This window comes from Somniosus microcephalus, chromosome 16 (assembly GCF_052327205.1).
Source record: "Somniosus microcephalus isolate GS21.2 chromosome 16, FLI_Smic_1.0, whole genome shotgun sequence".
NCBI classification, from domain to species: Eukaryota; Metazoa; Chordata; class Chondrichthyes; order Squaliformes; family Somniosidae; genus Somniosus; species Somniosus microcephalus.
This window is the reverse complement of record NC_141002.1, coordinates 51,986,931-52,014,810: the sequence shown is the minus strand read 5'-3', so window position 1 is coordinate 52,014,810 and position 27,880 is coordinate 51,986,931. Positions and strand designations below refer to the sequence as shown.

The window sequence follows — 27,880 nt, the reverse complement described above, 5'->3', positions numbered from 1 at the left end:
AATGGCGGAGCAGGCTCGAGGGGCCAAATGACCTACTCCTGATCCTACGTCTTATTTTCTTATGTTCATTTTTTTTCTGTTGTTCACAGGATGCACAATACTTGACAGCAGGGGCCTGCATTACAGAATTAACTCAAAGTGCTCTCAAGCAACTTGTAGCAAGATTGCAGTGTATTTTTGCCTTGGCTTTGTGGAATGAAAGTTTCTAACCTCAGATGCTTTACAGAATGAGTTGCCAATTTTACTTGAGACATTAAAATGCATCTCAGAGTAGACACACCCCCACAGCAAGGAACAGAAGTTAAAAGGACACATTATCCTGCCCCCTGCTCATCACCCCCACCACCCACCCACCCCCGGTACAGCTCCTGGTAGCCACCAACAGTTCAGCACTGGATGGGACCTAGAAGGAAATGGGCTTTCCATTCTCTTTCCAAGATGGATCTGTCACTTAAGAACCTGAAGGAGGGAGAATTAAACAGTATCACGTACTGTACTAAAAAAAATCATGAAAAGTGAACAAACGTTTGAAAGAGGCACATTCAGCCAAGGACTGTGCAAAGTACAATAATCTGCAATGTGTGGGAAGGATAAAAATTACTTTCAATAAAATATAGGAAGACCACCAGATACCAATTTTCAATGTGAAAATATAAACAAAAAGAAATGAAGATTGAAGAAGCTGAGATGAGAACACAGATGTTATGAGATAGCAAGTATTTTTCAGTTACTGTTGGAAAGTGAATTCCTCATGGCCCGTTAGAAGATAGAGCAAGGTAGCAGTAAGATGGAAGATCTTTCAGCTCCTCTCTTTTCCTTGGACTTCAGATGTATACTCAGGTAACAAGCAGGTACAAGGCAGAAATAAACAGCCAGTGCTCAGGAGTCCTTCCTGTCTGTGCAAAAGTCATTCTGTGCTATACCTGTATTAACTTAGGGCTTGGTAGATCCTGATATGTGGGTTTTTGGGTATCTACATACACAGTATAAGCAGCCTATCTAAATATTCTGAGCCCAAACCATTGTACTAAAGTGGCTCTCATACTTACACTTCATAATGAGGAAATTCTCCAGAAAACAGTACAATTTGTGAGCATATAAAATAACTTCAGCAACATATGTTAATGATTAGGCTTAATGAACTCTGACCCCTGGCTGAGCACCTAACAGTGCTTCATGCTGAACTAGCCAAGTATGCCAACTGTTCATGTGCGCATTGCTTTAGGTCTCCCACTTTTCATTGATGCTTATAATGAACTTTTTACTTAGGTGCCATGTTGACTTTTGGTAGGTCTCTTGCTGCATTTTATCATGTCTTGGAATGAGCAATCTGAGGTGGGCACAACTTGTGGGTTCCTCCTGTTAGCTACTGGTAACCCCAAAGATGATAATAGCTGTTTTCACATCACCGAGGTCTTGCTCCCTTCGTCTGCACTCATCAACATCAGGAATGTTGTTAATTTCAGTAAAGTAAAGGTATTTGTGATTTTAAATGCCAAACATATTTTCATATGTCTTCATGTTACGAAGAAAGAATGTCACCATCAGTGCTCCTTTTAAAAATCATTTACGGAGAATTAAAATTAACTTCAGTATCTTGGAAGCATTTTCCTGAAGTGTTTTTCTAGCAAGTACTGATGGTTTCAATCAATAAGCAGAATATGGAGGAAGAGCTGGCAGCTTGCAATAAACACAAATCATGATGCAGAGCAAAAACTATTTTGGATACATGATGTCAGAAGTAAAGAATCACTGGGGAACTCTGGAAACAATTATCAGAATGTGCAAAATACAAACAGAATTACAAGACTGCAATGCAATTAGTCGCCTCGGACAATGCACAAATGGTTTGTGAATATCATCTAAACTTCACGATTTAATTTGAATTGTTATTTTATACATCAAGCCTATTTTAATTGGTTAATTGCTTACCAGAGGGTGCACAGAAGCTGTGTCATAAGACTGAGTTAATGAAACATAAGCAAAGGATGATAGAACTGATTGCAATAGGATTGGCCTTTAGGTAAATGGCATCAAGAGCCAAATGCTGCAGCATTATGTGTATTTTTACCAATTTTCTTTTACCCATATAAAAGATAAAAGAAGGAATTTGCATTTATATAGTGCCTTTCATGACCTCAGGACACCCCGAAGCACTTTACCACCAATTAAATACATTTTGAAGTGTAGTCACTGTTGTAATGTAGGAAATGCGGCAGCCAATTTGCACACAGCAAGCTCCCACAAACAGCAACGTGATAATGACCAGATAACTTATTTTAGGTGTTGGTTGAGGGATAAATATTGCCCAGGACACTGGGGTGAACTCCCCTGCTCTTCTTTGAAATAGTGCCGTGGGTTCTTTTACATCTACCTGAGAGAGCAGATGAGGCCTCGGATTAACTGGCAATTTACAGTATAAGTGTGAAAGAAGTTTATGCCACCACTAAGCCACCGAACAGAACCTAGTCGGGTCATTCTACAGAAACGGTGGCATTCCTGTCTCTCACCTTTGCAGCAAGCAAAATACTTTAAATCAACTTAATGATCACATGTAATATATATTTTTGATAAATATACACTGTTCTTTTAATAATAAAACATATTTGAGTCATGTAATGAGCAAGTCTTGTTTTTTATAATTTATATAAAATACCAAGTGCAAGCAATTTGCTTGTCACTCAGATCATGTATGGAAGTTTAGAGACATATTCTGAGTTTAAAAATATATTTTTCTCCTACTTTAAATGTCATTAAGTAAACACAAATGTCACATTTATGGAATGGAAACCTAAAAAAAACTAAAATACCAAATAAATATTATAAATAATATAACAGTAATAGCGGTAACCCCATGTTATGTCATTGGTGTTACTGCTTCACAAAACACACTATTTTGAAAAAATGCAATGACTTTTGGAAGTACTTCCTGGTTCAAGAGGTCATTGGAGGAAGTGCGATCAACACAGGCACATGGTGAGTCTGCTGTCTCTCTTCATTTGTGATAAATTTGATGATTTATTTGATAATTTTATGCGAGGCTTTTAAGTATGTCATTGGTGTTAGTCATTTCATAGGAAGGGAAATGAGAAATTGATCATAGAAATTGATTAAATTAGATATTTGAATGATTTTAATATGATTGAAGACATGTGGTCTGAGGTACTGTGGCTTCCATTTTGTAAAAAGCATTTTTCCTGCAAATTGTCATTGGTGTTACCGTCATTGGTGTTACTACTCCTCCTGGTAACACCAATGACAATCAGTAATACCAGTGACATTTTTGTGTAAATGAGCTTTTATAAAAGCTTCAACAAAAGTTATTAGGGCAAAATAGCACATATTGTTTCATTTTCATAACTTCCTATTGTTATTGTTATTGTTCCTTTTGTCAGGTATGGCGAAATTGAGTGCAGCTGAGAAGCAGAGGCTTTACAGACAGCGCAGGGATGCAGACCCTACACGTAGAGCAGAGTACTTAGAAAAAAGGCGTCAGGGTTATGCCAATGATATAGCAACAAAAAAAAGAAAATAAATGATCTCAGTGAAAGGGCAAAGAGAGGTCAGCGCAAGGCATGGCGAGTCAACCAGGCAAGACACAGGCAAGATATGAGAGCAGGAGAGACAGTCTTGACCCCCCCATCATCTCCAGAGAGTTCACCCAGCATCTCAAGGTAGAACTGAAGACATTGGTGCTAGTCATTTCATAGGAAGGGAAATGAGAAATTGATCATAGAAATTGATTAAATTAGATATTTGAATGATTTTAATATAATTGAAGACATGATTGGATTACTATTCTGACATATTACACCAATATATTTGACAGACAACTACGACAAGGGAGGAGAGCGCGCAGGAGAGATGCGCAAAGGAGCCAGAGGAAAATTCAGAAGTTGGAAGATAAGCTTGAGGAAAGCAAGCGACAATGCAACATGTACAAGAAACGTTATTTCTGTTTGCGGGGTAGAGTTGCAAATTCCGAAAGCCCAGGAACGAAGACAAAAGAGATCCTCCAAGATTACTCAGTCCACTCTCCATTCAAGAAAGCTCTGAAATTCCACTTTGCTCTTGTGGGAGATTTAAAGGGAAAGTACAATGCAGCCAAAGAAACAAAATCCAAACAGGTTTTTGCAAACATACTGACGGGAAAGCTGATCAGAAAATACAAATTCCAGCTGCTGTGCCAGAAGAGCATTGGCTTCTCATACAAAGCTTGGAGAAAACCAAAGATCAGCTCTCGAGAAACCACCACAAACAAGAGGAAGACTGTGAGACAGTTCTACCTAAGAGATGATGTCATCAGACTGAGCACAGGAAAGAAAAACACAATCACTCTCCAGAAGGTGAAGAAACAGAGGAGGTTACTCTGTGACTCCCTGCTCAACCTCCACAAGAGATTTGTTGCTGAGCATGGCGAACAGATTTCTTATGCCTTCTGCAGGCAAAGACCCTTTTGGGTTGTGACACCAAATGAGCGGGACAGAGAAACATGCCAGTGCAAGACTCATGAAAATCTTCAGTTTATGGCAGATACACTGTACAAACTTGGGCTCTCAGTGTAAAAACCTGGATGAAATGGCTGACAGCACCGTCTGCAACAACTCAAAGTCATGTGCCTATGGTGAATGCCAAGAATGTGAACGCACCACATATCCCCTCACCGAATCAACATCAAATACACTGGTAACTTTAACCCAGTGGCGTCTGGAGAAGATTGACCATTCCAAACCAGGTGAAGAGTCTGAGAAGAGAAGAACAATCACTGTCAAGAAAGATGTGCCAATAACAGAGGATGAGCTTGCTACCCATTTTCAAGATAGGCTCTTTAAGTTCCACAGACACATCTTCAACATCCGTTGACAGTACAATGCTTACAGAAATCTAAGAGAGAACCTGACCTCCAAGGACTGCCTTATACACATAGATTTTAGTGAAAACTACACTTGCAAGTATGCAAATGAAATCCATTCTGTGCACTTTGGGGGGTCACATCAACAAGTGACCCTCCACACTGGTGTTCTCTATGTGCAGGACCAGTCCCCCATGCCCTTTAGTACGATCTCCCCAAGTAGAAGGCACGACCCAGTGGCTATATGGGCTCATCTTGACCCCATCCTGGAGATGGTGAAAAATCAGTGCCCTGAAGTCCAGAACCTTCATTTCTTCAGCGATGGCCCTGCCACCCAATACAAGCAGAAGGGCAATTTCTACATGATTTGCTCAGAACCTCACCAGAAGAGCTTCCCCAAAACCACTTGGTACTTCTTCAAGGCAAGCCATGGGAAGGGTGCTCCGGATGGGGTGGGGGGTGCATTAAAGAGGTCAGCCGACATCTTGGTCCGTCAGGGAAGGGATATCCCAGATGCACTCTCTTTCTTCCAGGAGTTAAAGGACTCTGGAACGCAGGTGAAACTGTTCTATGTAAGCGAGGAAGATGTTGAGACTAAGGCACAGAAAATGCTGGAGGTGCCTCTTGTGGCAATAAAGGGGACCATGAAAATGCATCAAGTTTTGAGCATCACACCTGGCATCCTCAAATATAGAGACATCAGTTGTTTCTGCCACACAGCAGAGGGCGTGTAGGAGCTGTGCCGCCTACAGAATGTGACCACCCTGCTCCACAACAACCACACCGACCTGATGTCATTGAGACTCACCATAGCGGGCAGTGGTGTATTGTGAGGTATGATGACCAGCCATACCCTGGCATTATACTGGAGGTGGAAGAGCACAACATAAAAGTCAAGTGCATGCACAGGAATGGTGTGAACAGGTTTTTCTGGCCAAGCCCAAGAGATGACGTAAACTGGTATGGGGACGACCAGATAATGTGTTTCATACCAGAGCCAGTTCCTGTGAACAAATGATCAGTTCAGGTTGACCAGAAGATCTGGACATATTTGAAGGGGCAGCTGGATGTGTGACCACAAGTCAAAAAACAGTTGCTGGAAGCCTAAAGTTGATGTAAAGACAGATTACTTTGTTTACTTGTGTTCTAATGAGTATGTTTTATATCTGGCTCAATCAGGATACAACTAGGCTACATGTTTTATGAGTTTCTATGAAAATGGTGATGTTGACTATGATGTTGATGACAATGTTCAGACACAATCATTCTTGGTCTTGGTCTTAATGTGCTCTCTTTAATGTGCTCCTCTTTGGTCTTAAAGTGCTTTGGCTAAGTTTTTTTATGTTATTACTCAAATTATATGAATCTCTCTGTGCTGTAAATGAGTTAACTGAAAAAAATGGCACATTAATTAGATGAAATGTAATAAATTCATTGAGTTGTTTGAAATAGTCTGGGGTCAAGTCATTGGTGTTGTATTGTGTCACTGGTGTTACTGCATTTTTTTTTCAGTGATATGATATCAAAGGTGTCATTTTTGACTTTATAATAATTTTGTGTTTGTTGATTGTTGCTTTATTCATGAGTTAGCAGTTTAAGGATAGTATCATTCAATTTTGATGACTGTCCTTCAGTTATTGTTGATATTATAGCAAAAACATGATGGCGCAAATGAAAAAATGTCACACAATGTAACTTTACACATACCTGATTATAATAAATAAATAATCAAAACTTTTTCTTTAAATTATTATCAACCTACTCTGTCTTTCAGTATATGTGCAGATTGACTTGAGAAATAGCATTCTGATAAGCCTTTAATTTTGTTTAAGGTATAAGTAACACCAATGACAAAAAGACGGCACAAGCATTCTTTGAGTGAATGTATAAAAATAATTAAAATACATTAAGCTTTCATTTTTGTGGATTGATAAAGTTAAGAGGTTAATTAATATTGTACAATAAGTTTTGATTATGTAAAATGAAATACATTTCAAGACATCTTGCAATTCCAAATGCCATCGTTTCTGTAGAACGACCCAGTCCTATCCAACAGATAAAACACAAGTGGTTTCAATTTCATCTGACATTGTTTCTGTATTGGTTTTGTTCCTTTAATTACCTGTATTTCTTTAACACAGATTTCAAACCGTCTCACATGACAGCACAGCGTGCGTCATTTCACCAGTTCACATTACATGCCCTCTGGTAAGTCTATCAAAATAAAACTAAAGGAATAATTTCATAGTTTACGCTCCCAGTACGGAGCTTCACCACTGGGAACGCGTATTGGCAATTCGAGCATGCACTTCCCACAATTTTTTCTCCATTAACTCTAACACATGGGAAAATTTCATGCCAGACTGAGTTATTACTCTGAACTCATAGTCAAGCTGATCTTTCCGCAGTACCCTCATATCTGTTCTTTCTGCTGGGAACTTAAAGAACATAAGAAATAGGAGCAGGAGTAGGCCATTTGGCCCTTTGAGCCTGCTCCGCCATTCAATAAGATCATGGCTGATCTTCTACCTCAACTCCACTATCCCCATATCCCTTGATTCCCTTAATATCCAAAAATCTATCGATCTCTGTCTTGGATCGGTCCTAGGACCCCAGCTGTTCACAAGATATATTAATGATCTGGACGAGGGAATTGGATGTAATATCTCCAAATTTGCAGACGACACAAAGCTGGGTGGGAGGGAATGCTGTGAGGAGGATGTCGTGAAACTCCAGTATGATTTGGACAGGTTGGGTGATTGGGCAGAAACATGGCAAATGCACTATAATGTGGATAAATGTGAGGTTATCCACTTTGGTGGCAAAAACAGGAAGGCAGATTATTATTTGAATGGCAATAGATTGGGAGAAGGGGAAGTGCAAAGAGACCTGGGTGTTCTTGTGCACCAGTCGCTGAAGGTAAGCATGCAGGTGCAGCAGGCGGTTAAGAAGGCAAATGGTATGTTGGCCTTCGTAGCAAGAGGGTTCGAGTACAGGAACAAGGATGTCTTGCTACAGTTGTACAGGGCCTTGGTGAGACCGCACCTTGAATATTGTGTGCAGTTTTGGTCGCCTTACCTGAGGAAGGACGTTCTTGCCATGGAAGGAGTGCAGCGAAGATTCACCAGGCTGATACCTGGGATGGCAGGAATGACGTATGAGGAGAGATTGTGTCGATTGGGCTTATACTCACTGGAGTTTAGAAAATTGAGAGGGGATCTCATCGAAACCTATAAAATTCTGTCAAGCCTGGACAGACTAGATGCAGGAAGGATGTTTCTGATGGCCGGGGAGTCCAGAACCAGGGGTCATAGTCTAAGGATAAGGGGTAAGCCATTTAGGACTGAAATGAGGAGGAATTTCTTCACCCAGAGAGTGGTGAACCTGTGGAATTCTCTGCCACAGAGGGCAGTGGAGGCCAGTCCATTAAATATATTCAAGAAAGAGTTGGATATATTTCTTAAGGCTAAAGGGATCAAGGGATATGGGGAGAAAACAGGGACAGGGTACTGAATTTGGATGATCAGCCATGATCTCATTGAATGGCGGAGCAGGCTCGAAGGGCCGAATGGCCTACTCCTGCTCCTATCTTCTATGTTTCTATGAATATACTCAACGACTGAGCCTCCACAGCCTTCTGGGGTAGAGAATTCCAAAGATTCGCCACCCTCTGTGTGAAGAAATTTCTCCTCATATCAATCCTAAATGGCCATCCCCTTATCCTGAGACTGTGACCCCTGGTTCTAGACTCCCCAGCCAGGGGAAACATCCTCCCTGCATCTACCCTGTCAAGCCCCGTAAGAATTTTGTATGTTTCAATGAGATCACCTCTCATTCTTCTAAACTTCAGAGAATATAGTCCTAGTCTACTCAATCTCTCCTCATAGGACAATCCCCCCATCCCAGGAACCAGTCTGGTGAACCTTCGTTGCACTCCCTCTATAGCAAGTATATCCTTCCTTAGGTAAGGAGACCAAAACTGTACACAATACTCCACTGTGGTCTCACCAGGACCCTATATAATTGCAGTAAGACGTCTTTACTCTTATACTCAAATCCTCTTGTAATAAAGGCCAACATACCACTTGCTTTCCTAATTGCTTGCTGTACCTGCATGCTAACTTTCGGTGATTCGTGTACAAGGACACCCAGGTCCTTCTGAACACCAACATTTCCCAATCTCTCACCATTTAAAAAATACTCTGCTTTTCTATTTTTCCTACCAAAGTGGATTACTTCACATTTCTCCACATTATATTCCATTTGCCATGTTCTTGCCCACTCACTAAGCCTGTCTATATCCCCTTGAAGTATCTTTGCAACCTCCTCACAACTTACATTCCCACCCAACTTTGTATCATCAGCAAACTTGGATATATTACATTTGGTCCCCTCATCCAAACCATTGATATAGCTGAGGCCCAAGAACTGATCCTTGCGGTCCCCCACTTGTTACAGCCTGCCAACATGAAAATGACCCGTTTATCCCTACTCTCTGTTTTCTGTCTATTAACCAATCCTCAATCTATGCTAGTATATTACCCCCAATCCCATGAGCCCTAATTTTGTTTAATAACCTCTGGTGTGGTACTTATCGAATGTCTTCTGAAAATCCAAATACACCACATCCACTGGTTCCCCCTTAGCTATTCTGCTAGTTACAACCTCAAAAAATTTGAACAGATTTGTCAAACACGATTTCCCTTCCATAAGTCCGTGTTGACTCTGCCCAATCCTATTATTATTTTCTACGTGCCCTGTTACCACGTCCTTATTAATAGATTCTAGCATTTTCCCTACTACTGATGTCAGGCTAACTGGTCTGTAGTTCCCCGTTTTCTCTCTCCCTCCTTTCTTAAATGGTGGGGTTACATTTGCTACCTTCCAATCCGCAGCAACCATTCTAGAGTCTTTGGAATTTTGGAAAATGACAACCAATGCATCCACTATCTCTATAGCCACCTCTTTCAAACCCCTCGGATGTAGGCCATCAGGTCCAGGGAATTTATTGGCTTTCTGTCCCATTAATTCCTCCAGTGCTATTTTTTTACTGATACTAATTTCTTTCAGTTCCTCATTCTCACAAGACCCTTGGTTCTCCACTATTTCCGTGAAGTTTTTTGCATCTTCTTCCATGAAGGCAGACACAAAGGCCGCAAATTTGCAAATGGATGCGGCTTGGGAGCGGGTCAGCTGGTTTTCGGGTTCCAGTCCCGCCCCCAGCTGCATCTGGCCAAAGGGCGTGATTTTACATCGATTGGCCTTGTTAAGCCCGCCCTGCAGCCTTGCCAGCCAATTAAGAGGAAGCCGGTCAGATGATGTCATTTGATGATGCGTCATCTGCCAGTTTTCGTAAAGGGACCTCGCACAATTTTTCTTTGACAGCTCATTTCTCACTGTTTGCCAGCATTGAGGTGCTGCAAACACTGACAATGACTATTCACAGGTGAGCACTTGCACCCAGGCTCTCCAGTGACTCCCTCCTTAGGCTAAAACAGATGGCAGCTGCAGGTGAGTTTACAGAAGCGCTCTGTCACTGGTGAGAGAGGTTCTCCCAATGAGGTGGGACTAGTCAGCCAATTCAAAACTTGTTACCTACAGAAAAGTGTAAATGCATTAAAAATTATTTTCCCAACATTTCCTTACCTCTGAAACTCACCAGTGCACAATTGGATCCTTCACACCACTTCTGCAGCTGTCATCAATGCAGAAACACTACAGCAGACTCACAACACGCCACACTTACCTGGCGTAGTGTCCAGACGTCAGGAAACCCGAGGCAGAAGCGGCAAAATTGAAAAAGACCCTGTTAACAAGTATCAAGTACCTGTTAGCAGCCAGGTAAGTGGCTATAATCAGCATCCCGCTGCTAGGTGTCAGATCCATGCAAAAATCAGGGACCCAACACTTGGGAAGATTGATTGGAGGCGGGTTGACAACGGGTTTCCTGCCCAATATTTGCGATTTTGACAGCGGTCCCGCCTCCAATCCTGCACTCCGAGGACCGGCAAAATTCCAGCCTTAGTATTTGTTTAATTTCTCCACCATTTCCTTATTCCCCATTATAATTTCTCCTGTCTCAGCCTGTAAGAGACCCACATTTACTTTCACTAATCTTTTCCTTTTTACATACCTATATAAGATTTTACAGTCTGTTTTTATGTCTCTCGCTAGTTTACTCTCATACAGGTAGACTATCCTTTATCTGAAAACCTCGGGACCAGCAGTGTTTCGGTTTTTGGAAAATTTCGGATTTCGGAAGGTATTTTATAAGACTGGGAAATTTGTCGGGGGTGGGTCGGCGGGGGTCAGGGTCGGCGGGGGGGTCGGGGGTGGGGGTTGGCGGGGGTCGGGGTCGGCGGGGGTCGGGGTCGGCGGAGGGGTCCGCGGGGGGTCGGCGGCGGGGGTCGGGGTCGTGCGCCACTCTGGTCATGTCGTGCGCACGACTTACGCTGAACGAAAAAACCTTCGGTTTTTAGAGGTTTTCGGATGTTCGGATAAAAGGTCTACCTGTATTCTATTTTCCCTTTATCAATTTCTTGGTCCTCCTTTGCTGAACTCTAAAATCCTCCCAATCCTCAGGCTTACGACTCTTTTTGGCAACATTATAAGCCTCTTCCTTTGATCTAATACTGGACCGGATATTCCGATCCCTACGGGTGAGTACGTGCTGTGTACCCACCCGTAGGGACATCGGAAATGCCGGTTTCAGGCATGCACAGCGCATATGCTGAAAACTGGCTTTTCCAATCTGTCAAGAATCCTCTTGACAGATCCTCCGGCTGCCCTGGAGAAGGGCCTCTGCAGGTGGATAGTTCCACTTTTTGGAGACCCTCCGCCCGCAGAAAACCCTTACAATTCTTACGCCTGGTAAAAGCAGGTGTAAGGCCTGCTTTTACCAGGATAAGAGTAGAAAAAAAGTTTTAAAAAAAATTTCACAGATTTATCATTTAAAAATACTTTTAAAAAAAGGTAAGTTTATTTTTAGCCCCGTAAAATACTTTAATTATTTTTTTCGAAAAATTAAATTTTTGTTTAAAATACTTAATTTATTGTAACTTCCAGTCATTTTAAAAATGTGATTAAAAAAAAAATGTATTTAAAGTTTTAATATTTTTTTTATTGATCTCCATTCATATATTTGACAGGTCTTCCTATCAAATGTATGAAGGGAGATTCCCTTCTGTGATTGGCTCCCCATGGCCCATGTGATCCCAGGGATGCTGCGAACTATATGCGCTTCTGAGATACATGAGCCCTGCGCACTTGGAGTTTGGTGAGGCCCAGCATTGGAACTGTGCGCGTCCCGGGAGCCCTCAGGTAAGGGCGCAGATTTTTCCAGACCGCAGGCCTGTGATCGGAAAATAAGGGCCATTATCTTTAACTTCTCTTGTTAAGCATAGTTGGACCACTTTTCCTGTGGGGTTTTTGTGCCTTAAAGGAATGTATATTTGTTGTAAATTATGTATTAATTCTTTAAATGCTAGCCATTGCTTGTCCACTGTCATACCTCTTAATGTAGTTTCCCAATCTACCTTAGCTAACTCGCCCCTCATACCTACTTGTTTACTTTGTTTAGATTTAGATCCTAGTTCAGATTTAACTAAATCACCTTCAAACTCAATATAAAATTCTATCATATTATGGTCACTCTTCCATAAAGGCCCCTTTACTACAAGGTTATTAATTAACCCTTTCTCGTTGCACAATACTAGATCTAAAATAGGCTGTTCCTTAGATGGTTCCTCAACATACTATGATCTAGAAAACTATCTTGCATACATTCCATGAATTCGTCCTCCACACTATTACTGCAAATTTGGTTTGTCCAGTCTATATGTAGATTAAAATCCCCCATGATTACTGTATTACCCTTGTTACAAGCGCCTCTAATTTCTTGATTTGTACTCTGCCCTACATTACAACTACTGTTTGAGGGCCTATAAACAACTCCCACCAATGTTTTCTGCCTCTTGCTGTTTCTTAGCTCCACCCAAACTGATTCTACGTCTTGATTTTCGGAGCTAAGACCCTTTCTCTCTACTGTCTTTATCCCAACCTTTATTATCAGGGTTACCCCTCCTCCTTTTCCATTTTGCCTATCTCTTCTAAAAGTTAAGTATCCTGGAATATTTAGTTCCCAACCTTGGCCACATTGCAACCACGCCTCCGTAATGGCTATTAGATCAAACCTATTAATTTCTATCTGCGCTATTAATTCATCTATTTTGTTGCAAATGCTTTGTGCATTCAGATATAGTGCCTTTAGTTTTGACTTATTTCTATTTTTCCCTGATGTCACCTTAGTCACTGATGCCTTATTACCTTTGTTACTCTCTCTGTCCCTTCATGACCCACTCGGCTTATTTTAACCCAAAAGTCTACTCTGCTCTAGAGCCTTGACAACATTTCTCTTGCTGCTTTTAAACTTACTCTTTCCTGAGCATAGATCATCACCAAATAGATCATCACCAAGAATTTCTGCTTTGCTTATGAATGGGTGGGAAGTGGGCAGTGTGGGGGGGGGGGTTAAAGATGGATATGGATGCTGCACTGACAGCTCAATGGCTGTGGTGGGATACTAAACCACACAGACCAGAAGTGCCCCAGATTTAACCTCTAGTTCTGTGCTGAGTTATCTAATTTCAGCCGGTGCAGAAGTGGGACATTACAATTAACCCCAGTGTCTCCAAGCTATGGAGATGGTGAAATGACCATAGTTCATCTTGATTAGAAAATCCATGTCTGTTAATGGAAAGGGAGGACAGGAACCGGCTTGGCTTTGATGTCCACCACAATCAAATAGCCCACTAACACTCATTTATTAGGCTCACAAGTGAGGAATGACTGTTTGGATGAGGTAAGACAGGGCTGCTGGTGCTTGCGAATGTGTGCCTAGCATAAGTCACCACCTTCAAGAGAGGAGGTGAAAAAAACTGGAAAGAAGATGGAAGCAGATATGTCCACCAAAATGTTTTTCTTTTATTTTGGGTATGGAAGTGACAGATACAAATGGAAAACTTTTTTCCAAATACTTACATAGAAATAGAATTTTACAGCAATGAAACAGGCCATTTGGTCCCTGCCAGTGTTTATGCTTCACACGAGCCTCCTCCCACCCTACTTCACCTCAATATATCAATATATCCTCCTATTCCTTTCTCCCTTGTGTACTTATCTAGCTTCCCCATAAATGCATCTCTGCTATTCACCTCAAAATGACTCCATGTGGTAGCGAATTCCACATTCTCAGCATTCTCTGAGTAAAGAAGTTTCTTCTGAATTCCTTACCGGATTTATTAGGGACATCTAATATTTATGGCCCCTATATATTGTCCTATTGAAATCATTCAAACGTGCAACTATTAAATATCGTGCAGCAGACTTGTGTTGGGCTGATTACTATTTGACAGTTATTTCACATCCTGCAAGGCAAATCATTCCTGAGCCAAGAAAATGCATCTTTATGCTGAATAATGTTGATTCAGCCTGGATTTTCCAATGGGCCACAGGCCCAACTTCTTTTCTAAAAATTTTTATTTATTTATTCTCGGGATGTGTGGGCCACTGACAAGGCCAGCATTTATTGCCCATCACTAGTTGAACCGCTGCAGTCTGTGTGGTGAAGTTACTCCCACAATGCTGTTAGGGAGGGAGTTCCAGAATTTTGACCCAGCAACGATGGTGGTATATGTCTAAGCCAGGATGTTGTGTGACTTAGAGGGGAACTTGGAGGTGGTGGTGTTCCCACGCACCTGCTGCCCTTGTCCTTCTAGGTGGTAGAAGTTGCGGGTTTGCAAGATGCTGTCGAAGAAGCCTTGATGAGTTGCTGCAGTGCACCTTGTAGATGGTACACACTACAACCACGGTGCGCCGGTGGTGGAGGGAGTGAATGTTTAAGGTGGTGGATGGGGTGCAGGTCAAGTGGACTGCTTTGTCCTGGATGGTGTTGAGCTTTTTCAGGCAAGTGGAGAGTATTCCATCACACTCCTGACTTGTGTCTTGCAGGTGGTGGAAAGGCTTTGAAGATTCAAGAGATGAGTCACTCACTGCAGAATCCCCAGCCTCTGACCTGCTCTTGTAGCCACAGTATTTATGTGGCTGGTCCAGCTAGGTTTCTGGTTAATGGTGACCCCAGGATGTTGATGGTGGGGGATTTGGCAATGGTAATGCTGTTGAATGTAAAAGGGAGTTGAATAGACTGTTTCTTGTTGGAGATAGTCATTGCCTGGCACTTCTGTGGCGCAAATGTTACTTGCCACTTATCAGGCCAAGCCTGGATGTTATCCAGGTTTTGCTGCACGTGGGCACAGACTGCTTCATTATCTGAGGAGTTGAAAATGGAACTAAGCACTGTGCAGTCATCAGCGAATATCCCCAATTCTGACCTTATGTTGGAGGGAAGGTCATTGATGGAGCAGATGAAGATGGTTGAGCCTAGGACACTGCCCTGAGGAACTCCTGCAGCAATGTCCTGGGGCTGAGATGATTGGCCTCCAATAACCACGACCATCTTCCTTTGTGCTAGGTATGACTCCAGCCAGTGGAGAGTTTTCCCCCTGATCCCCATGGACTTCAGTTTTACAAGTGCTCCTTGGTGCTACACTCGGTCAAATGCTGCCTTCATGTCAAGGGCAGTCACTCTCACCTCACCTCTGGAATTCAGCTCTTTTGTCCATGTTTGGACCAAGGCTGTAATGAGGTCTGGATCCAAGTGGTCCTGGCGGAACCCTCCATCACTTTGCTGCATGTAAGTAGGCTGATGGGGTGGTAATTAGCCAGAGTGGATTTGTCCTGCCTTTTGTGGACAGGACATACCCGGACAATTTTCCATTTTGTCGGGTAGATGCCACTGTTGTGGCTGTACTGGAACAGCTTGGCTAGAGGTGTGGCTAGTTCTGGAGCACAAGTCTTCAGCACGATAGCCGGGATGTTGTCAGGGCTCATAGCCTTTGCTGTATCCAGTGCGCTCAGTTATTTCTTGATCGTATTGGCTGAAAACTGGCTTCTGTGATGGTGGGGACCTCAGTAGGAGGCCGAGATGGATCATCCACTCGGCACTTCTAGCTGAAGATGGTTGCAAATGCTTCAGCCTTGTCTTTTGCACTCATTTGATGGGCTCCGCCATCATTGAGAATGGGGATGTTTATAATGCCTCATGCTCCCGGTAGTTGTTCAATTGTCTGAATGTGGCAGGACTGCAGAGCTTTAATCTGAAACTGGAAGGAGGGTAAAGCACAATTTATGCCTGCCTTGCATGATCAGCACTGACTTCATTGCAATTTCCAAGCTCGTCAAAATATTTTGGGTTGGCTCCATACCATTCTCATTGAGAGTTCACCCATTTGTGGGTAGGAAATAGCATTTGCTGTAGGATTTAAAGTATTGCAGTGGTTTACAAAAGACGATTATTGCTTCTTTGAATGAAGGTCCGAGATTGCAGAATTGCCAGCTTTGAGGAAGGGCAGATGGCCACAAATTTGTAGATGAGGCAATGGAAATACTGCCAAAGAAAGTAAGGTAGAGAAGAATAGTACCCTTTCGCACTGACCACTGCAAAACCCATCGGAAAGCTGCCCAGGGTCAATGTCAGGAGATTTCCAGGACAGGGGGTATCCAACTCTACCACCTCTATTGGTCAGGCAATGCCAGGAGAAGTTTAATGACCGTACAAAGTCAGCCGAGTCAAGGGAAGCCAAGAGCGCCTTCCACGAATAATGTATGAAGATCATCTGCCACTTACAATGACCTCCTTGTCACACTGTGTTAAAGTACTTTTGTAGCTCATTATTAATGTCTGTGAGACTACACTGTGTGAGGTCTGTCACAGCCTGTCCCTAGTGGAGGCCGGAGCACCCACCTAAAGTATAGGAAACAGTCTGGCCCCAAATAAACTATCCGGGGCCAGGGTAGAATCATTGCTATTGGCAGAACTACAGCCCAAATCAAGATATGCCAGAATTGTGTAAAAGGAAAAAAATCCTGGCTGGAAGTTATCATCATTCCCTAGCCCATTCGTAGTGCAAAATGTTTTGATACTGTTTTAATATTTTTACTTTATTTTTTAAATTAAAATAATGAATGTATGGTGCAAGACACAATCACATCATCGCACCCTCATAGAAACACTGCTTTAGCATTGTGTTAATGCCCTTTTTAGCTGTGGTGTGGTCCCTGTTGTTTACTTGTACCAGCTATATTTCAAAACTGTCAAAAAGTCATTTTTGTACAACATACCACCCCCCCCCCACCTAATATGTTTTGATTTTGTGACTGGGTTCCACTCAATTTCCTGAGTAATTAAATTGTTCAGAGTCCCTTTGAGAAAAAAAATGGTAGTAAATCATTTCAGTTAATATTGCTGTCATTGTGTGAAAATGAACTCATAACTTGTTGTTTAGTTTATTGATTCTATAAACTAAAAGGATTTGCCAACCAGGTGATAAATCTTTCTTAACCCTCAGAGATTGCAGTTGCACATTGGGCAATATTGGCGTACTCACCTCAATCCACTAGTGAGAAAGATCAAATAAGCCAGGCGCTGCTGTTGTTTTTCTTGATATATTCTTGATATTGTGGCAGAGACCACATAGGGACAATAACACAATTCACAATGTACAGCCAATGTGGTTATATGTACCTAAACACAATTCACTATGTATAGCCAATGTTGTTATATGTACGTACTTGGTTGGGTTATCGGGGCAGGGTCCCTTTAAGAGCGTCGGTAGCGTGATGATGTCATAGCCCTGCAACGAGGCTGAGACCCTCAGTCCTCATGGAGAGTGAATAAAGTAGCACGCGTTTTGCCTTTGCTGCAACAAAAGTCTCAGAACCTGTTGATTTCTAGCGACTCCAACATTGGTGACCCCGCTGCTCTTTTGGACGATTCCAAAGACCGCATCCGAAATGGCGACGACCGCCGTTTCCATCAAATTACCCGAGTTTTGGGAACGACAGGCTGTCGCTTGGTTCGCCCAGGCCGAGGCTCAATTTGCACTCCGGGACATCACCGCGGACGACACGAGGTACTACTACATCGTCTCTGCTCTCGGCAGCTCCACCGCGGCCAGAGTCGTGAGCCTGCTCGAGAACCCCCCCGGAGCTCAACAAATTCGAAACGCTGAAAACACACCTCTTAAACTTTTGGACTCACCGAAACCGAGCGTGCACGCCGGCATCTCTCTCTACCCGGGCTTGACGACTCCAAGCCCTCGGAGCTGATGGACCACATGCTGGCCCTCCTGGGCACACACAGGCCGTGCTTCCTCTTCAAGGAACTGTTCCTTCAACAGCTGCCTGGTCAGGTACGGTCGGCTTTAGCCAACTCTTCCATTACCAATTTCCGCGACCTGGCCAAGGCGGCTGAAAAAAATTTCTCCGCCGGGCAACAGTACTGCGCGGCCACGCGGAGCCCTGCACCCACCGATACAGCCCAATGGCGGCAGCCCCCAAGCCTCTGCTTCTACCACGCGCAGTTCGGCGCCAAAGCCAGGAAGTGCCGCCCCCCCGTGCAGTTTTCCCACATCGAAACAAACAAAAGTGTAGTGTATGTACCTTTAAGAGGAACTATGTTTTTGAAGCCCCTGTATACTGTAGTACCAGTAGTGACCACTCGGGTATATAAGCCTGTGTAGCGTCTTGTGTAGTTAGTTCACCTCCAGACTTTGTTCAGTAAACACTTGTTAAATCAACTCCTGCATTCCGTGTCTTCATTAACACACGGATCTAACAGTGGCGACGAGTTAGAAATGAACTTACCTGCAATTCGGCAGCACCTCAAGGGGATCGATTCCTCAGACGAAGGTCGAAGCCAGAAGCAGGAAAAAAAAACTGTGGTTTCACCAGCTAAACGAGCTGGTGGCAGGTAGTGCACTGATTCTTCCTGGGCTGCGGCGGGCTAGAGCTCGATCGGGTGGCTCTGCAAAAGGGCCGGACAGCGAGTCGGGAAGCAGAAGCAAAGAGAGAGAGTGGGTGGAGCACTCAGGGGGCGGCTGGTGCTGCAAAGCAGGTCGGCGTTCGGACCGAGCAGAGGGAGGGGAAAGTCCCAGAGGGTCCGCTCCATGACAGGAACGGTTCTCCAAGTAACGGAGAAACTATTGAAGAGATATATATAAAAAAAAATTTTTTTTAAATAGAAATACCGCGAAAAGCTGCAGGTCGCAACGGGAACCGCGGAGAACAGCGTTGGCAGCAGGGGCAGCGGCGGGAAAGCACGGGAGGCACCATCTTAACTCGGGGGGGAAGAAAGAAAAGCGCGGAAGCGCCATTTTGATCCATTGGGGACGGAGGAAAAGCGCGGGAAGCGCCATTTTAGATTTTCAAGATGCCGAAGACTGGCAACATTACTGCTTTCGATAGGGATATAGAAGATTGGACCACATATGTGGAAAGAGTGGAGGTATATTGCAAGGTGAATGAAGTAGCGGATGATAAAAAGGCATCGGTACTTCTAAATCTGATGGCCGCAAAGACATACGGGCTGTTACGAAACTTGATCACTCCAGCCAAACCGATGGACAAGAATTTTAAGGAGATTGTTGATACCTTACAGGAGCACTTAAACCCAACACCGCTGCTGATAGCGGAACGATTCAAATTCTTCAGGAGGAATCAGCACAAGAATGAAAGTAACGCTGATTACCTCACCGAATTACGAAAGCTGTCAAAGCACTGCCAATTCGGGGCAGGACTGGCAGATTCTCTACGAGACAAATTCGTCTGCGGTCTCCTAAGCGAATGAACACAGAAAAGACTACTTTCTGAGAAAGATTTGACACTGGACAAGGCTTTCAGTGTGGCTGTATCATACGAAGCAGCAGCAAGAGGAGCTGCAGAGATACAGCAAAAGCCACAGGACTTCGGCACCCATGAAATGACACGGGGTTTCGAGAGATGTTATCACTGCGGCAGATCCACCCATGAGCAGAAGGACTGCTGGTTCAAGGACAAAGCATGCAGGCAATGCGGAAAGATGGGACACATTGCACGTGTATGCAGATCTGGAAAAAAATCCGCTGACAGTAAAAAGGTCAATAAGGAAAAGTACAGAAAGGTACAAATGATGACGGACAGTAGCTCCGAAGACCAGAAGAGCGATAGCGACTCCGGAAACAAGAGACTAAGCTGTCTCAAATTACATAATGTAATTGCCAAAGAAGATTACCAGACCATTTGGGTTACCCTCACGATAGCGGGGTCCCCAGTCAAAATGGAGCTAGATACAGGATCAGCTCTGACCGTCATGAGTCGACGGGATTACGAGCGGCTATTTCCGCATATACCTTTGAAAGACACATCCATTATCTTGAAGACATATACGGGGCAGAAAGTATACCCCAGAGGGAAAATAAGGGTGCCTGTTGTATACAACGGCAAGGAAATACAGAAGTTGTATTTATACGTTCTGCAAAATGGTGGTCCACCGTTGTTGGGACGTGAATGGATCAGAAAGATACGTTTAGACTGGCACTCCATTCAGGCACTGACGGTGACCAGTAAGAAAAAAAATTATGATGACGTCATACCTGGACGATTAAAAGAAATCTTGGCTGACGCCAAAGAAGTGTTTCAACAGAAACTAGGAACCCTGAAAGGCGCCACCGCCTCAATAAAAGTGGAAGATGCGGCAATTCCCAAGTTTTTTAAGGCAAGGCCGGTGCCATACGCAATTCGTTCAGCCATCGAGGCAGAGCTGGAGAATTTGGAAAAAACAGGCGTGTTATCCAAGGTAGATTGGAGCGAGTGGGCAACACCCATCGTCCCAGTCATGAAGAAAACGTTGAATAATTATAAATCTGAAGAACAGAGAAAAATTCGCATCTGTGGGGACTTCAAGGTGACTGTAAACCCGGTTCTTCACACGGTACAGTATCCTCTTCCGAGGATAGAAGATATTTTCGCCTCACTATCCGGAGGGAAACGTTTCACCAAAATTGACTTAGCACAGGCATATCTACAGATGGAGGTTGAGGAGGCCTCTAAAAAGTATCTCACGATAAACACACACAAAGGCCTGTACCAGTACAATTGACTGGTTTTCGGAGTGGCATCAGCTCCGGCTATCTGGCAAAGAGCTATGGAGCAAGTCCTGCAAGGTATTCTGGGGACTCAATGCTACCTAGACAACATCCTTGTAACAGGAGAAAACGACAACGAGCACCTTGCCAACTTGGAGCAGGTGCTCACGAGGCTGAGAGAACGGGGCCTATGAGCAAATCGCCCCAAGTGCGAATTTTTCCAGAAACAAATATCATATTGTGGCCATGTCATTAACGAAGAAGGGTTGCATAAGTCACCTGAAAAAATTGAAGCGGTCGTAAAGGCCCCAGCGCCTGAAAATGTCTCACAATTAAGGTCGTTCCTGGAATTAATAAATTACTATCATAAATTTTTACCAAACTTGTCGACGGTTCTGCACCCTCTTAATGCACTGCTACAATCGGGAGTAGTTTGGAAATGGAGCGAAGACTGTAAACGTGCCTTCATTAAATGCAAAGGCTTGATCACGTCCAGGGAAGTGTTGGCTCATTACAACCCATCACTGCCAATCAGACTGGCGTGCGATGCATCCCCTTACGGCGTGGGAGCGGTATTATCGCATAGATTCCCTGATGGCTCGGAGTGGCCGATAGCTTTTGCGTCACGCTCATTGAACTCAGCTGAGCGTAACTATGCCCAGATCGACAGGGAGGCACTCAGCCTGGTGTGGGGGGTGAAGAAATTCAACCATTACCTACACGGACAAAAATTTACCTTGTTGACTGACCATCAACCCCTCGTCTCCATATTCAACCCTAAAAAGGGTGTTCCCATTATGACAGCGCAAAGGCTACAGAGGTGGTCCCTTTTCCTAGGGGCACACCAATATGACATAGAATACAAAGGCACAAAACAGCATGGGAATGCTGACGGGTTATCGCGCCTACCGTTGCCAACGGTAGAAGAGGCGCCTACAGTGGACCCAGTGGAGATGTTCCACTCGACCATAGTGGAATGTCTACCGGTGACAAATTCTACCATTGAAAAGGAAACGAGAAATGACCCGACTCTCTCACGAGTCTATGATTTAACGGTGAAGGGATGGCCAGCACATGGCGAACCACTGTTGCCAGCATTCTCGCAAAGAAGAGAACAGCTGTCAGTGTGCCGAGGAACCTTGATGTGTGGATCCAGAGTGGTGATTCCACCCAAACTCAAGGATAAAGTGCTAAAGGAGCTTCACGAGGGGCATCTGGGTGGAGTGAAAATGAAGAACTTAGCCAGAGCATTTGTGTGGTGGCCAGGTATCGATGGAGACATCGAAGAAATGACCAAGAGCTGTCTAGGATGCCAGAAGGTCCAAAACGCCCCACCACAAGCCCCTCTACATCCATGGGAGTGGCCCTCATCTCCATGGCAAAGGGTACATATCGACTTTGCGGGTCCATTTATGGACTCAATGTTCTTAATCGCGGTGGATGCACACTCCAAGTGGCCCGAGGTAATAAAGATGTCCTCCACCACCACGGAAAAAACCATCACAGTATTAAGGACCATATTCACCAGGAATGTGCTGCCTGAACAGATCTGTTCTGATAATGGACCGCAATTTGTATCCGAAGAATTCAGGAAGTTCTTAAAAAACAATGGGGTTAAGCACTACACGTCCGCCCCATACCATCCCGCCACCAATGGATTAGCTGAAAGGTTTGTCCAGACCTTCAAGAAGGCCATAAAGGCCATGGGTAATGAAGACATAAATCTACAACATAAGGTAGATAACTTCTTGTTTGCGTACAGGAATGCAACACGTGGTTACAAACCAAACCCCCGCCATGATGTTTTTCAATAGAAGACTAAGATGCCGGCTGGATTTGGTCAAGCCAAACGTCAGAAGGGACGTAGAGAACCGGCAATTTCAAAGCATGAATGAAAGGCCAACTAGAACCTTCCAGATAGGTCAACTAGTTTTGGCCCGGGACTACCGTACCGAGAAATGGCAGCCTGGAACTATTTGCACACGACTAGGACCGCTGATGTATACCGTGGACATTGGAGAAAGCATAATAAGGCGCCATGCTGACCAGATCATAGAGTCATCCGAAAAAGGACAACCTACACCACAACTCTATACGCCTAGTGATGAAGCAGAGATACCCATAGTATCTACCTCCGATCCGGTGATACTGGAACCAGATGAACCCGACACTGGCACTGAAGCCGAATCGACCTTGCCAAAAGAACCTACTACACCACCGAAACCTACTACACCACCGAGGCGTTTTCCGGACCGAGTCAGGATGCCTCCAGAGAGACTGAATTTGTAATTGATTAACTTCAGCAAATGTGTAGATTATTGTTCTTGTAAAAATGTTATTTAATGATTACTTAAAATGTTATGTACTATTTATCTAAAAAGGGGAGGAATTGTAGTGTATGTACCTTTAAGAGGAACTATGTTTTTGAAGCCCCTGTATACTGTAGTACCAGTAGTGACCACTCGGGTATATAAGCCTGTGTAGCATCTTGTGTAGTTAGTTCACCTCCAGACTTTGTTCAGTAAACACTTGTTAAATCAACTCCTGCATTCCGTGTCTTCATTAACACACGGATCTAACAGAAAGACCACTCATCGGCTGCTATGGCTGTCGGCCGTTCAGGCAGTTTGTTATTTATTACGGACACCGACTCCGGACGTCGTTTTCTTTGCGACACGGATGTCCAGGTGAGCGTCCTGCCCCCGTCAACCATAGACATCCAAGGGGGGAACCACGGCCCCGTCCTCGAAGCTGCCAACGGCAGTTCCATCCACACCTTCGGGAAACGGAGCGTGGCGCTTTGTTTTGGCGGGCAGCGGTTCACCTGGGACTTTGTCACGGCAAAAGTGTCCACCCCCCTTCTCGGCGCTGACTTCCTCTGCGCCAATGGCCTTTTGGTGGACATCAAGAACCGACGTCTCATCAACGCTGAGACTTTCAGCTCGCTCCCGTGTTCCCTCAGCGGGTCCAGCACGACGAAGTTGTCCAGCGCACTCTCGGCCTCCGACGAGTTTTCCCGCCTCCTCGCCGAGTTCCCGGACCTCACGAAGCCCACGTTCTCATCCGCCGCCACCAAAAACGGGGTAGAACACCACATCTCGACCACCGGTCCGCCCGTCTACGCCCGCGCTCGGCGCCTCAACCCGGGGAAACTCGCCATCGCTAAAGCCGAGTTCGACACCATGGAGCGCCTCGGCATCATCCACTGGTCGAACAGTCCGTGGGCCTCGTCCCTCCACATCGCTCCGAAACCAGGTGCCTCAACGACACTACGACCCCCGACCGCTACCCGATTCCACACATCTAGGACTTTTCCGCCCACCTGGCCGGGAAAGTGGTATTCTCGAAAGTGGACCTCGTCCGGGGTTACCACCAGGTCCCTGTCCGGCCGCAGGACGTCCCGAAAACCGCGGTGATCACCCCGTTCGGGCTGTTCGAATTCCTCCGCATGCCATTCGGCCTCAAAAACGCCGCCCAGGCTTTTCAACGCCTAATGGACACCATGTTACGGGACCTGACATTCCTGTTCGTATACCTGGATGACATCCTCATCGCCAGCGCCTCCAGGGCGGAGCATGTGTCGCACCTTCGGACTCTCTTCCAACGCCTCAGCCAGCACGGCCTAATCGTCAACCCCGCCAAGTGCCAGTTTGGGCTGTCCTCGATCGACTTTCTCGGGCACCGCATCACGAAGGACGGGCCAGTGCCACTGCCATCGAAAGTGGAGGCCGTGATGGACTTCCCGTGACCCCTCACCGTGAAGGCCCTGCAGGAGTTTTTGGGCATGGTGAACTTTTACCATCGCTTTGTCCCCCGAGCAGCCCAGCTTATGCGGCCCCTTTATGAGGCCCTCCAAGGCAAGCCCGACAAGCTCGCCGTCGACTGGTCCGAGGAGATGGCCAATTCTTTCACGGACACAAAAAGGGCCCTGGCTAACGCAACCATGCTGGCGCATCCGTTACCTGATGCGCCGATCGCTCTCACCACCGACGCCTCGGACTATGCGGTCGACGCCGTCCACGAACAGTGGGTCAATGGCACCTGGCAGCCACTCGCCTTCTTCAGCTGGCAGCTCCGCCCCAAGAGCGGACGTACAGCACCTTCGATCACGAGCTTCTCGGCCTCTACCTCGCCGTCCGACATTTCCGTTTCCTACTGGAGGCTCGCCCGTTCACAGCGTTCGTGGACCACAAACCGTTGACCTTCGCCATGGCCAAAGCTTCCGAGCTGTGGTCGGCCCGTCAGCAAAGCCAGCTGGCCTTCATCTCAGAGTTTACAACGGACATCCAGCATGTGGCTGGGAAAGACAACCCCATCGCCGACTGTCTCTCCCGAGCCATCGCCAGCGCCGTACACCTCGGCATCGACTACACCCGCATGGCGGCCGACCAGGCCTCCGACCCAGATGTCCAGGCCTACAGGACGGCGGTCACGGGCCTTCAACTAGCGGACGTCGCGTTCGACGATGCCGTCATCACACTCCTGTGCGACGTCTCCGTTGGGCAGCCACGTCCCGTCGTGCCCGACGGGTGGAGACAGCAAGTTTTCAACGCCGTCCATAATCTTTCCCACCCGGGCAGGAAGCCGTCACAGAAGCTGGTGGCGGCTAAGTTCGTCTGGCACGGGCTCAGGAAGGACGTTCGTGACCGGACCAGCACCTGCGTGGTATGCCAATGCTCGAAAGTGCATCGCCATACTAAGGCCCCGTTGGCGCCTTTCGCGGTGCCCGAGAGGCGGTTCGGCCAAGTTAACGTGGACCTGGTGGGGCCCCTGCCGCCCTCCCGCGGGTTCACCCACCTCATCACAATGGTCGACAGAACCACCCGATGGCCGGAAGCCATCCCGCTGTCTTCAATGACGTCCGCCGATGTGGCTCTGGCGTTCATCAGCACTTGGGTCGCCCGGTTCGGCACCCCATCTGACATTTCCTCCGACCGGGGGCTCCAGTTCACGTCGGAGCTCTGGAATGCTGTCGCCCGAGGCCTCGGGTTGAGACTCCACCGCACCACAGCATACCACCCTCAGGCTAACGGACTGTGCGAACGGTTTCATCGCTCCATGAAGGCCGCGCTCCGGGCCAGCCTCCGGGATGACAGTTGGATCGACAGACTCCCGTGGGTCATGCTGGGACTCAGGACCGCCCCCAAGGAGGACCTCCAGTCCTCGTCCGCCGAGCTCGTCTACGGACAGCCGCTGCGGGTTCCCGGGGATTTCGTCCCCAACGCAACGGAACCTTGGTCCGCAGCCCGTCAGCGGTCCGACTTTCTGGACAACGGCAAGGCTTTCGTGCCGGTGCCCACGTCGCAGCAGGGCCTCCCGCAGTCCCACGTTCCGCTCGACCTTCGTGCGGCGGAGTACGTTTTCGTCTGCCACAACGCCCACCGGGGACCTCTTCAGCCACCCTACGATGGACCATTCCGCGTCCTGGAAACCGGGGACAAGACCTTCGTAATGGATGTCGACGGTAAGCCGGACTGCATTTCCATGGACCGTCTTAAGCTGGCCCATCTGGATCTGGACCGACCCGTTGAGTTGGCACAGCCCCCGAGGCGGGGCTGACCTCCGGTTTCTGCACCCTCAGTGCACCACCGAGCGCCCGAGGTCCCTCCGACGAACCCCCCGGTCCCCACCCCGGAATTGAGGAGCCGTTCCGACTGTGTGATCCGGCCCCCCAACGACTGACATTGCCAGTGAATTCTGGGGGGACGTATGTGGCGGAGACCACATAGGGACAATAACACAATTCACAATGTATAGCCAATGTGGTTATATGTACCTAAACACAATTCACTATGTATAGCCAATGTTGTTATATGTACGTACTTTGTTGGTTTATCGGGGCAGTGTCCCTTTAAGAGCGTCGGTAGCATGATGACGTCATGTGTCGGTAGCGTGATGACGTCATAGCCCTGCAACGAGGCTGAGAACCTCAGTCCTCATGGAGAGTGAATAAAGTAACACGCGTTTTGCCTTTGCTGCAAGAAAAGTCTCAGAGCCTGTTGATTTCCAGCGACTCCAACAATATATTCTGGTCAACATTTATCCTTCAACCACCACCACCAAAACGGATTAACTGGCTATTTAATCTCATTACTGTTTGTGGGACCTAGCAGTATGCAAATATTTGCCTATTTAACAGTGACCACAGTTGGCATAGCGGTAGCATTCCCACCTCTGAGTCAGAAGGTGCAGGGTTCAAACCCCATTCCAGACAGTCCCGGCGAGTGGAGTTGGAGCTCTGGGTTGACATCCAGCAGGATAGTCACATCCAGTGGGTGTGGGTGCCCCCCACCCCCCCTCATCGTATGGGTTGTAGGAGCCCATAAAAAACCTCCCGCTGTATAGGACTAAGCACCCTATCGGCTGGTATAATAGATGGTTACAGCCGTGGAAGGAGTGTTAACGCAGCCAGTCAGACCGTGAATCAGCCTGCGAATCCTTCCACTACTTCACACTGATCCCCAAAAACAGTGAGAAGACATGAAAAAAAGAAGCAATTTGTGGCTAATGGCCCAGAAATTCGGGTCTCCACAGGTGTGTACTCACCCGTAGGCCCAACGGAAGTGCTGGTTTTGTGCATGCGCGGGAAACCGGAACTCCCGTTCCCTTAAAGGAAAGGGTTCAGAGGTCAAACGCGTACACCGGAGAGGCAGCGCGTGCGCATCGAACTTACGGTTTTTTTGCAGGTTTCTCCGGGAGGGTAAGTCTCCAGGAGCAAGGCCTGCTTTTAACAAGGTAAGTGGTGAATTAATTAAAATTAAAACATTTTTTCCACAGGTTTATTATTTTTAAATACTTTAAAGAAAAGTAAGTTTATTTTTAGCCCCGTTAGAAAATGTAATTAATTTTTTCAAAAATTTAAATTATTGTTTAAAATAGTTATTTTATGTCATTTATAGTTATTTTAAAAACGTGATTTAAAAAAAAATTATTTGAAGTTTTAGTGATGTTTTGGGGCTTATATTTATAGTTTTGACAGCTCTTCCTGTCAATTTTATGAATGGGCATT

At 45.7% G+C, this 27,880-nt stretch overlaps 1 protein-coding gene and 1 long non-coding RNA gene across 2 annotated transcripts in view; one reads left to right on the top strand and one right to left on the bottom strand.

The window, feature by feature from the left end:
• Nucleotides 1-2,598, top strand: part of LOC147106170 (uncharacterized) — a 49,296-nt gene extending 46,698 nt beyond the window's left edge. The window contains exon 3 of the long non-coding RNA XR_015081376.1: nucleotides 90-2,598. This is a non-coding gene — a long non-coding RNA (uncharacterized LOC147106170). The remainder of the gene's footprint in view (nucleotides 1-89) is intronic.
• The window catches only part of LOC147106169 (IQ motif and SEC7 domain-containing protein 3-like), a 246,485-nt gene that overhangs the window by 34,823 nt on the left and 183,782 nt on the right, over nucleotides 1-27,880 (bottom strand). The gene's annotated exons all lie outside the window — the stretch shown is intronic.